The sequence below is a fragment of the Dermacentor albipictus genome, chromosome 7, assembly GCF_038994185.2.
Source record: "Dermacentor albipictus isolate Rhodes 1998 colony chromosome 7, USDA_Dalb.pri_finalv2, whole genome shotgun sequence".
NCBI classification, from domain to species: Eukaryota; Metazoa; Arthropoda; class Arachnida; order Ixodida; family Ixodidae; genus Dermacentor; species Dermacentor albipictus.
Window position 1 is genome coordinate 31311165 of NC_091827.1, and position 9533 is coordinate 31320697.

Genomic DNA, 9533 nt, shown 5'->3' on the forward strand with positions numbered 1-9533 from the left:
CGAACCGGTATACAGATACATGGTGTGCTCGAACAGGACGTTCCGCAGCTTCCAATTTCGGCCCACTGCTTTCCTGTCGCGAATGTTATGTCTTGCTGATAACGCGCACGCCGTTCGTTACAGGGAAGTACCGGGCTCGCAGCGTTAAAGAATGGAAATGCGGACAAGACAGACGGCGTTTATCGTTGTGTGGCAAGATACGACTCAAAGGGCGCAAGCTTTTCTTAGAGTGTATAGTGTGTTTGACGACCCTTTTATCTAAAACATATTTTTAAATGTTATCTAATGTAGGCATTTATGTGTGCTCCATGTTTTATCCTGTATTGTCAATCAAGCGAAAAGGGGTGGCCGACGCCAGCAGAGGCTCCACAACAACTCCTCTGTTTATATTTATCTAAAAAAATCGCAACACTCCTAAACACTTCTTATGAGTCGCGAATTCAAAAGCATCACTGTTCAGTAGAACGCTGCTGCGCCGTCCTTCGAGTTTTGGGTCGCGAGCTCGTTTTCGAATTTTGCTCAGGGGGATGTAATCGAGTTTTGCGAATAAATTGGTACAGGCTACTTTTCGTTTCTTTTCGTGTACAGTTTTTACGTTAGCACGTTGACTGTAGACCGGAATCGCTTGGACGATATCGCTGAGAAGTCAAAGACACCGCACGCCACCGACGTCCTGTTTTTTGCCGCAATTGAACCCTCACAAAAGGAAGACACATAAGGACAACACGGGCGCCACTTCCAACTCCAACGCCAATTCCAATTACCACGCCCGTGTTGTCTTTATGTGTCTTCCTTTTGTGAGTGTTCAATTGCGGCAAAAAAACATGTCTTTTAGCAAGCACCAACTAGGCCAACAAGCAGTTCTGTTGCAACCGACGTCCTCATTGACGAGAGACAGAGGAAGCAGCAGCGGCCACCGACGGGGCGTCAACGCGTCGCCGCATCTGCTCCGTCGAGGCGGGCCGATGACGTGGCGTCGCGGCCATGCCCTCTCCCCTCACGCGACACCTGGCGCGCTATCGCGGAAGCGGGTGTTCCGTTTCACCCACTCTGCTTCGTCGAGGCCCGAACCAAGAAGCGCGAACCAGAGTCAGGACCGGTGTCCTTTCGCTGTTACAGACACCGCCGGCGCTTGCGCTCAACGGGTCACTTCACGTTCTCGCATTAAAAAAAAAGGACACACAAAAAAAGACCGAAGCTCGGTTTCGCTGTTCAATGGATGAGGAACTGTATTGAACAGGAGGCAGGAGAGTTCGGTCAAGTCCAACTTGCTTCAAAGAAGCACGTTGGAGTTACCTGCAAACGCTACAATACGTATTGCAGCGGGAATGTGGTTCAACCAGAGAGCGATTCGGGTGAGCCTGCACTGAAGTGTGACCATATGTGGGCGCACAACAGCTCCAGTCTATTTATTCAAGGACGAAGAAGCATGGGAGACCGCGCTTCATAGCGAAGACCCGATGGCACAGGCCAACATTGTCGGTCTGGCAGCGGAAGCGGCAAACCTCTTCGTCTACTAACGCCTGCGAGCGGTACCGGGAGCTCAGGTGTCACCCTTTACGCACAATAAAAGTTTTCTCACTCACTGACTAACTCAAGTCGCTTTTTTTGTTTGCTACGCTGATATCAGCCAAAAAGAAGTTTGAGCACGAAGTTGTAGAGTTTAAGAAGTCAGAAAATGACAGAGAGAGCTTCTAAAAGCACTAACATAGGGTAACCCCGACGAAGGAAAGAAAAAAAGAGGATGCAGTAATCAAGGTTTGAACATGCTAAATAACGGCCGTCTCATTTGTACGGAGACAGCTTAGATTTATTTGGTGGACGTGGCCAGTATACCTTCTTCGCACCGCAGCGCTCGAACCGAGGGCGTTTATTTCGTCGAAGAGGCTTCCGGCCACTACGGTACTGTTGCTGCGACTTGGATGAGGCGACAAGAAAAAAAATTTTCGCTGGCAAATGTGATCCCTTACTGATACGGAAATGACGGCTGAAGGCCTACAAGTGGCAAACTTCTGGCTGGCGTCTATTTATTCTCAAATGCGTTTATCTTCTTTTCTTTTTTCTGCACGCACACACTCCCACTGCATACATTCACGTTGGCACGTAGGAGTGGAACACATCTGCACGAGTTAGTCACGTACGGGAGACGCGCTGTACAGTAATGTTTTTTTAGGTCGTACGTCTGCTTATCATTTTGCGAGTTGGTTTCACAGCTTTGAACGAGTCGTCTGCTCGCGTCGGCGCTTGCTTTCGCCTGTCCATTACGCCGTCGCGATGGAAAGTGAACTAAGCAACACGTATAGCATGATCCGCCCGCAGAAACCTGTCGCATTCGCTAGTGTACTTAAGTTTAGGAGCCCGTTAGACAACCCCGGTTGATCAAAATTAATCGAATGTCCACCGCTACCGCGTCCCTCATAATCATGTCGTGTTTCTTCGTGTTTCTTTAAAGTTTTCTTTTGTGTACCCCTGAAATAATTTATTTGGTGTCTTCTTTTTAAGTTTGCTTTTGTGCCGCAATTGCCACAGTAATGGTTTGTAGTACCAAGTCACCAACTGTAATGAGAGTTACCTTGCCATTTGAACATGACACTTTGAAACGTGTTTACTGTCAGGAGCCGGCGTTGTGAGTACTGACGTGTGATCGGCTAACAAGCGAAAGCACTCAAAATAATTACACGGGAGTATAGAAATAGAAAAAAAAATTCGTGCTTGTCTGTGTATCTAGTGTTGGGTTTGTCAGAAAGTTAATAAATTGAATTCTCAGGATTAAGTGTGCCATTAGAAAAGAAAAACATTCAAGGTGAAGTGTCACTGAAATCTGCAAACGCACGAAGTACGAAGTCATCGCTTATCCCCGGGAAGTCCGCGCCCGAGTGCGCTTACTCACCGACCGCTCTGGTCATACTTGAAGTAGGAAAGGCAAGGCGCAGAAGACCAGGACTCGAGAACAAGAACACAAACCACAGACTCGAATCCTGGTCTTCTGCGCCTTGCCTTTACTACTTCAAGCATGAACCAACTAGCCAAAGCAAGAGTTTTACTTGAACTGGTCATACGGCCACCTTGGGACTCCGACCTGGGGGCGGACTGCTGCGTGTTCCTTGATTGACATGTCGACGCGGCGTCACTTTGATTCCGGCTGCAGAGTTCTACTTTAGTCTTTAGATTTGTCCTGTTGCAGTGTTCTACTTTGGTCTTTATATTTGTCCCGTTGCTCTCCTTTACTCTTTCCTGTTTCCTCCCCTCCTTCCAATCTTCCATTTCTGTGTTGCTGTCACCTCCCTTCAGAAGAGTAGGCAGGCGTTGTTACCCTTCCGGTGGCAGTTGCCAGCCTGCTCCTCGCTTTCCCTTTCCTGTTACCTGTGTATATGTGTATATGTGTTCAAAACAAATAATAATAATTTGACCGGACCCTTCGGTCTTCGCCAGCCTCTCCGGCCGCTCGAGAAGTGCCGTGGAACACTCCCCTTAACAGCTTCGCTGTCAAAAAAAAAAAGAACGTAAAACATGATAAATAAAGACCAAAATGAAGAAGGAAACAGCAGCGAACCAAGCGGCGGTGTTGGGAAACTAGGTGAATCCGCGAGAAATGGCGATGAAAGGGGACACACATACGGTGAGAGGGGATCGCGATAGCGAATTGGAAGCGAGGATTACATCGCGCGAACGAAACGGGGGTGGCGTCAACCGAGGGTGTCGAAAGACGGGACACACACACGTCAGGTTGGGCAGCCGACGGTGCGCACCTTCTTTTTTTGGCGGGCGGGGATGTGGTCATCGGGCGAAGAAAAGGGGCAAACGCTAAAAGAAGAAAAAAAAAAGAAGCGAGATATAGAAAGAAAGCTTTGTGGAAGTGACGCTTTCGACATCGATGACAAAAGCGAGCGAGTGAAAGACGGGGTAAGTAGAAGAAACGGCAGACGAAATGTGGGCACTGGAAACTATAGGCTGCTTTGATGCAAGTCTAACTGTGCTTGCATCTAGTGTCCCTATACTGCGAACGGCGGAACAAAGGTTTGGTGGATGGGCCGTAAATTGCTGGGATTGTGTTATGTTGTATAGAAATGAACAAGGTAGGAAAGGAAATAAGTAAATAAATAAATAACCCTATAAAGTGATATAATAGTCTTCACTGTTACCGAAACCATTGGCGAAGTGTCACCGAATTCACACTGGCAGCGCCAAGAGTCAGAGGACAGTAAAAGGCGCGAACTGCAGACAGAACGACGCAGCGCAATTTGTCCCCACAAAAATAGAAAGCAAGAAACCGCTAGGACCAATGAATGAATACAGAAGAAAGCGCATTGTTACTCAGGAACGTGGCGAAATATCACCGAAAGCGTGTCGAAATGCCACTAAAGAAATGCAGGTGCTGAACGAGAACTTGGTGAAAAAAACGGAGATAGATGGAGAGAGAGGGATCATATAGACAGGGAGGGAGAAGAGAAGGCCGTGGAACGCGGCTTCGTCGCCAGATGGCGCAAGAAAAAAAAAACGAGAACGGAAATAAAGAAGGTCCCCCTATCGGCGACGAAGGGAGACAACCGTAATAGAGCGCACTAGCATGACACCGACAGTGCTGCCACCGTTGCTCGGCCATGGGCATCACTCCGTGGAGATATGATGATCTCCATTTACAGCTCGAAAGAAAGCAGCTCTATTGGAGAGAGAGAGGGAGAGGCGCTGCTGTAGCTATGGCAATACTGAAGGCGCCGGGCTGCGTCGCAGTTCACGGCTTCGCGTTTGTCTTGGATGAGCCGATTATCGACGTTGTCACCTCCATTATCATTACGGTGTCCCGGCGGGCGGCTTTCAAAAGAGGGCGCTGGTGCGAGAGCCGAATGGCCGCGCGCGCGCGTGTGTGTGTATATATATATATATATATATATATTACATTTATGTACCCACGTCCTTCCAGAAAGCGTCGCGGTGCCGCAGTACACGGAGCGACTCAAGGCATTACACTCAATCATGGCGCGAAGGGAAGGGACTCTCGGACGCGGCACGCAGCTGGCGTACTGAGCGGCCGTGCCCCTGACTCACACGAAGTAGCTGTAGAATCTTGAAAACAAGACAGCACAGGGCTGCTGAGGTAGCGAGAGATAAAGATAGATAGATAGATAGATAGATAGATAGATAGATAGATAGATAGATAGATAGATAGATAGATAGATAGATAGATAGATAGATAGATAGATAGATAGATAGATGGACGGGTGGACAGACAGACAGAGGACAGACAGACAGACAGACAGACAGACAGACAGACAGACGGACAGACAGACAGACGGACACGCATACAGGCAGACACCCCCCCCCTTCCCCCCCCCCCCCGGGCTGGGAAAAAATTTGAGAAACCCTGCGGTAAACCACACTGCGCGGACACTGCTATTTGCTGCGATTACGGGTGCAAGCAGCAAAGCTTTCCCTGGGCATAGGCAGGCTTTCAGCCCAGCTGTATCACTTTCACGTGGGCAGTTGTGAATGTGGCGCCGTATCTCTTGTACCTGAATTCTTTGCCTCCGCCCTGCAAGTAGCGCGATTTTCCATTTGTTTACAACTAGTTATGCCAACCGGCCTCAGCTCGCCCACTGAATGTTGTGGTGTTTAACGTCCGAACGCAAACGCTCGAGCTACAAGGGACGTCCTAGTGACGAGATTGCGGATTTGGTTTCGAACACCCGGAGTTCTTTAACGTTCGACCGAGGAGCACGGTACGCTCGAGAACGTTTGCATGGCGCTCCCGTCGAAATGCAGTCACCTTGGTTTCTGAATTGAACCCCCGACCTCCTGCTCAGCACTGGGATGGCATAGTCACTGAGCCATCACAACAGCTGATGAAGAGGGAGAGAGACAAAAGGAAAGATGTCGGGCAGGCGTAAAGAGTGGCAATTTAAGGAAGAGTGAAGGCAAGAAAGTTGATAGACGTTGAATCGTAATGAGAACCTGTTGGGTTATGGTTGGTATAAGAAGCGTAGCCTGGTAAAGGTGGGGCGCCAATTAAGACGTACAGAGACGAGGGCACTCGTCTTGTGTACTTCGTCTGTGTGACGCGCGACTTTGCGCCCACCTTTTAATAGCTAACAGGCAGAAGTTAAAGCTTACTGATTCATTATATCTTACATACAAAAAAACGTGCACAATTATTTGCATAATATAGAGCACTAGGAGACGCTAAAGTAACAAGAAAAGTTGGCAGGCGGAAGTCCCGTTTGGTGAAAAAGATAGAAAGACAAGATGCTAGAATGAACGATGAAGGACTGACAAAGAAAGAAAGAAAGAAAGAAAGAAAGAAAGAAAGAAAGAAAGAAAGAAAGAAAGAAAGAAAGAAAGAAAGAAAGAAAGAAAGAAAGAAAGAAAGAAAGAAAGAAAGAAAGAAAGGTAATTGAATCGCTTACACGACGCAGGCGCGCAGAACACACTCCCGATTCTCGTCCCTTCGTCGCGCTCCATCGAGTAAATTATATCGTTCTCCCAGGAAGCCGGCAAAGAGAAGGCATTGCGATCGCACACAATAAAAAGAATAACGCCAATAACGAAGGCTCAGTAAGAAAGAGAACGGATCAACTTATGACACAAATGCACGTGTTTCCTCCAAGAGGATGCCTCGGCCACATTTTTTGCTGTATAGTAAGTTGTCCGCCCTAACCGACCGCTGCTTCCCTAATATCCTTTCTCATAGACATTTGCAGTTGAGCCGAAGTCCTACCCCGCCTCCCTATCTCTTCCCAGTCAATATGTTCTTCGTACTAACTTCATTCAAACTCTCTCTATTTTCATTCAAACTACCGCGTTTCGAATGACGTCATTGTTGTTGCTATTGTGGTAGTTGTTGTTGGGCGTCTCGGCGCAAGATAAATCGGCTATTTATTCCGAAACCTGTCCGGGCCTATCTTTCTTCCGCGCCGGGGTTTCGAAGCTTTCCAATATATAATGCGAACCTCCAGGGAACAAACACACTCTACTTAATTCTGCGTTCTCTTCTCCCGTTTTATTTCATAGCAGATAGATGTTCATGGAACGAGACGTAGTTTTTTCCCTTTTCTTTTTTGTAGGAAGGCGCACTGCGGGTAGGATACGTTGGCTACGCGTATACAATGCCAGCAGCAGAAAGAGCGCATGAACAGTTTTTTTTTGTAGCGTACTGCGCAAAGTGCAATAAGAGGAAAAGAGTACAGAGTACTCCCAAAGCACTTCACCACCTGTAAATGCCCTGATCATCCTTGTTTGGGTGAACGGTTTCTTTTTCTTTTTTGCAAGTGCGCTGCTTCACCAAAATCAGTGATTACATGCGAAGAACATCCTCGTTCCCGTACATGCTTTCAGGACGGTGACCAGGACACTATAAATTAAAATTAAATTATGGGGTTTTACGTGCCAAACCACTTTCTGATTATGAAGCACGCCGCAGTGCGGTGACTACGGAAATTCGGACCAACTGCAGTTCTTTAACGTGCACCTGAATCTAAGTACACGAAATCTAAATCTAAGTGCATCGAAATGCGGCCGCAGTGGCCGGGATTCGATCCCGTGACCTCGTGCTTAGCAGCCCAGAACCATAGCTACTAAGCAACCACGGCTGGTGACACTATAAAACGCGACAACCTTTACAGTAATTGCAATTATAGACACACTCCAGGGTATGTTAGCGCCATCGGCGCCGTGCTGTGCACGTGTTCTCCCTGTGCGGGTGTTGTGCAGCATGTTGGATGACACTTGAATCTGGTGGGTGCGCGAAAGCGCCAGCCGATATGAAGCTCATGCCTCGATGGGCGCTGCTTCACCGTGAGAGCCCAGAGTTAAATGTCACGTGATCTGCCGAGTCTTTTGGAAACGCAGCGAACTCGAAATGAAGGAAGTGGCTGCACGTAGCGGTCACGTTGGGACAAGTATACTCCCGCTCTCCGCTGCTTGCGCCCACAAATTATACCGAACTTTTATTAAGCGAAGTCGATGACCACTAGAGAGTACGACGGACACTTTGAACGCATCATGGCTCCAGAGGCAGCGTGCGTAAACGTAAGTGTCGCAATTTCGCATCAATTCGTATCATGTATGTTAATAAAATGTGTATGATAATTTTTTCAGCAACTGAAAATAATTATGCATATCTGTTATATACTGTATATTCACATATGCCATTTGTACTGACTAAACACACTGCTTTGTATCACTGATTGTACATTTCGCCTTACACATTTTCACTTACACATTTGTACATTGTGCACGCCAAAGTGCGCAAACTTTATTTTTATGTCCCCGTGTTCATGAATACGGGCAAGAACTTTATCAAGCTGCAAAAAAAGCCGCTTTTAGTTCTTGTCCCAGCGTTCACTTTTTGTATATGAATGAATGCGAAAATAAAGATTGATTGATTGATTGATTGAATTATATCGGCAAGAAGCGTTTACTTCATCATTACCGTGCACCCGGGGAGGGATGGATGGATAGATGGATGTTATGAGCGTCCCCTTTGGAACGGGGCGGTGGGTTGCGCCACCATGCTCTTGATACTATACTGCCTAACGTCCCACCTAGGTTAAACAATGAAAAAAATAATGGCCTCCATGCGGATGGAAAGAAGTGCTTCGCTTTTATTGCATCCTCCATCTTTAATTAAATTCGACCGTAATTCCATACTTCTGCTGCCGCTTTTTCCCGGGGCATGCCAATTGCAAAGCCCCTCTAACTTCATCGCTAAATGTAGAAGGAGCCTCTGCATCCCGTTTATCGCTACTTCCAATGAAGGTTGCGTGACTGCTTGGGTACTGTACAGGTCAGTATAGAATTGTTCTGCTGCTTTTACGGCACCATCGTAATTGCTGATTACGGTACCCTGCTTATCTTTCGGTGCTTTCATTTCGCCTTGTCCTACATGCCAATCTTTATTTACACTGTTATCATACTGCGGCCATTTTTTTAATGCTTCCTCAATCTTTACGATGGTATGTCGTCGAATATCACTTACTTTCTTGTTTACTAGCTTTGAAAGTTCGGCGAATTCAATCTGATGTCTTGAGTGAGACACTTTCATGTTTTGTCGTTGTTTTTGTTATTAAGTGCTTTGTTACTTGGGAGAGCATACCTACCGGTTGCCTTGGTGCCTTAAGTTCCACTTCAATTGCTGCTCCTGAAATTATTTGACTTAGGGTTTACTTCATTACCTCTATGTTATCGTCATCTTGCTGTTCTCAAGCTGCATATTTCTTTGCAAGCACCAGCCTGAAGTCGCCTGCTTTGCCTTTGCTGTGTCTAGGTTGGCCTGTTTCTTCATGACTAATTCTGATTGTTCTCGCTTTAAATTAAGAGCAATATTAGACCTCACTAACCTAAATCACTGCACTTCACCTTACCGAACACTTCTACATCCTGAAATATGCTGAGATCGACAGAGATATAAAATCTACTTTATTCCTTGTTTCTCCATTAGGGTTTTTCCAGGTCAACTTCCTGTTACTGCGCTTCCTGGTGTAGGTATCCAATATTCGGAGTCCAGTCTCTCCCGCGAATTCTTACAATATATATCCTCT